We start from the raw sequence: 4,675 nt of genomic DNA, 5'->3' as shown, positions 1-4,675 counted from the left end.
GATGTAGCTTCATTTTGTTGTGTTGCTTTTTAAAGGCAGCAATCAAGGAAATTATTCAAAAAAGATAGAGCAGCTTGCTTGAAAGACTCGTTTTGCCTTAGTTCAGAACCAGCTTGTTTTCTACTCAGACACAGGAAAAGGAAACAGTAACAACATAATCCGAACCATACTTAAGGTAAGCACTCTTGGTTTTGGTGCAAATTTCTTCCAATGATGCATACTGCTTAAGACTGCAACTTCAACCCCCGCCCCCCCCCCCCCGTGTGTGTGAGAGTGTGAGAGAGAGTGTGTGTGTGTGTGTGAGTGAGAGAGAGAGAGAGAGAGAGAATTTGAGTTTTTAAAACATGAAAAACACCAGTTGATCATCAGTGTGTGGACACAAACTGAACACAGGAGGGATGGCATCACACTGAATTTACACATGATTTTTCCTCCATGCAAGTGCTTCTTATTTAGGAAAACTTTTGCCATTAAAGTAACACGGGTATTAGTGCTGCTCTCAGCTTCTACGGTTGACAACTAGATGACCCTCTTCCAAAACTCCCACAACTCACATGTGAGATCTCCACATTTTAGGAATTACCGCTAAGGCTGGTGGTAGGTGGCAGTATTGCAACTGAAACGCTCCCCATGACCCGAGTTCGATCCCAGCAGAAGCTGGGTCCCAGGTAGCCGGCTCAGGTTGACTCAGCCTTCCATCCTTCCGAGGTTGGTAAAATGAGTACCCAGCTTGATGGGGGAAAGGTAGTCACGACTGGGGAAGACAATGGCAAACCACCCCACTACAGTCTGCCAGGAAAACGCCAGCGAAAGCGGTGTCCCTCTAGGAGTCAGCAATGACTCGGTGCTTGCACAGGAGGAACTATTCCTTTTTCCTTTCCTGGAACTGCAATTCCAAATCCCACCCCTGCAAATATGGTCATTATAATGAGTGAGAATACTGAAAATGCACATTAGTTGGCAATTGGCACTAATAGTAGTGTTCAGTGAATGCATTGCTGATATATAGACAAGGGAGAGTTCACATTAAAGGGGACGGCAGAGGATGAGATGGCTAGATAGCATCACCGATGCAATGAATATGAACTTGAGCACGCTCCAGGAGACAGCGCAGGACAGGAAGGCCTGGCGTGCTATGGTCCATGGGGTCACGAAGAGTCGGACACGACTGAACAACAACAAATTCACAGTCATCATGGTGACAGCTGGAGTGTGAGCTCTGAAGGAAGGCACACCATGCTACTGGAATTATGTGCATAAGGAGATATACACATGCTTATGTGTATGACTGTATGCTATGTTCATACAGTACATAATTAGATCTAGCGCCTTAATCCAAAATATACTTACCCAGAAATAAGTGTTAATAGACTTTGCCAAGCAAAACCACTAGGAGCAATGGGTAAGAAAAATACTAAAACCAACCCTATGAACCAAGCATCCTGTTGTTGACCATGTGTATCGCCCTGTTATTCCTCATCCATACAACTTAAAATACTGAAAGGACAAAGTAAAACATTGGCCCTGTTCAGACATAAAGCAGAGAAGAGGGGTTAGGCTAACCACAGTGCATGCTCCTGCCACATGTGCACAGAACCACAGCCCACAGCATGGTTAGCCTAACCACCCTCGGTCCTGCAAAACCCTGCAGTTCTCTGGACGGGCTGCCACACATCCCAGCAGCCTCGGCAGAGCAAGCAGCCATGGGCAGCTATCTCGGGGCTTGATGCTGCAGCAGCTGCAGGGGCCATCTCAGGGCTTGGCATTGCAGGGAGTCTCAGGTGGCCATCTTGGTGCTGGTGCCACTTCTGCAGTGGGTTGTGAAGCACGGGGATTAGGGATGGACAGACATCTCCATCCACGCTTGCCAAACCCTCACCACCACTTGCCCCCACGGACTGCGTGAGCCACTGGACAGGCACGAACCATGAACGGACCATTCATTTATTATATTTCTATATCATCCCATAGCTGAAGCTCTGGGTGGTTCACAGAAATTAAAAACCATTAAAATACATTATATAAATATAAAAACCATTCACATAATGACATAAAACACACACAACAACATATATCTAAAACAATTTAAAACGATCAGCCAGACAAAATCAAGAGACTCATTATATGCTGCCAAATGCCTGAGAGAAGAGGGCAGTTTTAACCTGGTGCTGAAAAGTTGACAATGTTGGCACTAGGCAGGCCTCGTCAGGGAGATTATTCCATAAATAGGGAGCCACCACCGAAAAGGCTCTCCCTTGTTGCCTCCCTCAGAGGAGGGTCCGGGCAGAGGTCCTTAGATGCAGAGCATAGTATATGGGTGGGTTCATGCCAGGAGAGGCATTCTGTCGGGTGCTGTGGTCCTGAGCACTGTAGGGCTTTATAGGTCAAAACCAGCACTTTGAATTGGGCTCGGAAGCATATAGGCAGCCAGTGCAAGCGGGCCAGAATCGGTTTTATATGTTCAGACCTTCTGGTCCCTGTTATCAGTCTGGCTGCCACATTTGTACAAGCTGCAGCTTCCAAACCATCTTCAAAGTCAGCCCCACAAACAGCGCATTGCAGTAATCTAACTTGGAGGTTACCAGAGTATAGACAACTGAAGCCAGGTTATCCCTGTCCAAATAGGACAGGGATGTAGCTGGGCCACCAACTGTGGCTCCAGGAGGACCCCCAAACTACAAACCTGCTCCTTCAGGGGGAGTGCAACCCCATCCAGAACAGTTTGAGCACCCTCCATCCGGTCAGCAGAACCACCCACTAACCGCGTCTCAGTCATGTCTGGATTAAGTTTGTTTATTAGCCCTCATCCAGTCCATTGTCGTAGCCAGGCACCGATTTAGCACATCCACAGCCTCACCTGAAGATGGAAAGGAGAAACAGCTGTGTGTCATCAGCATACTGATGACAGCTCACTCCAAAACTCCAGATGACCGTGCTCAACCGTTTCATGGAGATGTTGAATAATATGGAGAACAAAACTGACCCCTGCAGAACTCCATACTGGAGAGTCCATGGGGCCGAGCAATATCCCCCAAGTACCACCTTCTGGAGCTGACCATCCAAGTAGGAGCGAAAGCACTGCAATGCAGTGCCTCCCGCTCCCAACTCAGACAACTGCCCCAGAAGGATACCATGGTCCATGGTACTGAAAGCTGTGGAGAGATCAAGGAGAATCAACAAGGTCGCACTCCCCTTATCTCTCTCCCGACATAGGTCATCATACAGGGCGACCAAGGTTGTTTCTGTGCCTGAACCTTGCCTGAAATGGATCTAGATAATCAGTCTCATCCAAGAGTGTTTGGAGCTGGTTGGCAACCACCCGCTCAAGAACCTTGCCCACGAAAGGAACATTTGCCACTGGCCTAAAATTACTAAGATTTTCTGGGTCGAGGGAGGGTTTCTTTAGGAGTGGTCTCACCACTGCCTCTGTGAGGCGGCCGGGGACCACTCCCTCTCGCAAGGAAGCATTTGTCACCTCCCTGGCCTGACCAGCTGTTCTTTCCCTACTGGTTTTTATAAGCCAGGAGGGGCATATGGAAGTGGTTGCATGAACCAGTCCAAGCACCTTGTCACCATTCTCTGGCTGTGCCAACTGAAACTCATCCAAGAAAACAGGACATTCTTGCCTCTAATCTTGCATAAATGGCTGCTTTATGGCCGCCATTTGTGTAAAAGATATTTTGTGTAGCTGCCACTTTTACACAAAATGGCAGCTGTCTAGGGGATCAGGCAGCTGTGCAGAGCTCACCCGGCTGTCCAGCAGCAAATGGGCGGGCTGGCTGGCAGGGTCCACGGACCCCAGTCCAGCAGGCCGAACAGGGGGGAATCTGTCAGACTCCACCCCCATATTGGACAACCACAACATCCCTAGTGGGGATTTTTGCTTTCTGCAGTGGCCACAGGTGTTTGTGCCTGGGAGCACAAAGCGCTCAAGATTGCTGTGCTGATAGCAGCGTGGGATTGAAAACACCTTTGTTTCCCACATGTTTCTTCAATTTCATACCACAGGCAGGGACAGAGAGTGAGGAGGCTGGCTCTCGGCTGCTGCATCGTATGTTGCTAGGCACATTTTGACCATGGAGATCTCATACGCTGGAGGGAGGTGCAGGGCTGTTTTCGGCCACTCTTGCTGTGGAGCTCTATGGCAGCATTCGGATAACCACAGGGGCCTGTCAAACATCACCCTAAGCTATGGTTAGGGCTGCTAACCCTGCTGCAGCGTGTGTTTAGTGAGAGTGTTTAAACCATGGTTATGTAGCCACCATGGTTAGGAAAAACGCCTTCCACACAGCACACTACGCCATCATAGTTAGCTCAAAACACTTAATCATCATGGCTTACTGTTACATCTGAACAGGGCCATTCAGTTGAAAGGGGGAAAAAATTGAGGCCAATTATGTTTCTTGAAAACATTAACTCTTCACTGATACTTAGGAGAGATCTGTTGAGATCTCCAAATCACACTGAATTTCATGCAGACCATCTGGCAGTGTTCCATTTAGAACAGACACACCCAGGCTCAAATTCTTAGTCTGGTTTTTGCATAGCTTTGGACAAGCCAGTCTGTGTTTTGCAGGGACAATTGGCCTTTATGTGCTAAGAAAATGGCTTTTAACATATTTAAGGTACCACTTACTGTTTTATCTTTAATGGAGGGTTATGAATCAGTTTACCT

General features: G+C 47.9%; 1 protein-coding gene across 1 annotated transcript in view; it reads right to left on the bottom strand.

The window, feature by feature from the left end:
• The window catches only part of TAF5L (TATA-box binding protein associated factor 5 like), a 29,068-nt gene that overhangs the window by 6,204 nt on the left and 18,189 nt on the right, over positions 1–4,675 (bottom strand). The window lies entirely within an intron of this gene.

Source organism: Heloderma suspectum, chromosome 1 (assembly GCF_057233095.1).
Source record: "Heloderma suspectum isolate Gila_16-S chromosome 1, 16-S_ref, whole genome shotgun sequence".
Lineage (NCBI taxonomy): Eukaryota > Metazoa > Chordata > Lepidosauria > Squamata > Helodermatidae > Heloderma > Heloderma suspectum.
Note: the sequence above shows the minus strand (reverse complement) of the source record. Positions and strands in the feature narration are given on the sequence as shown.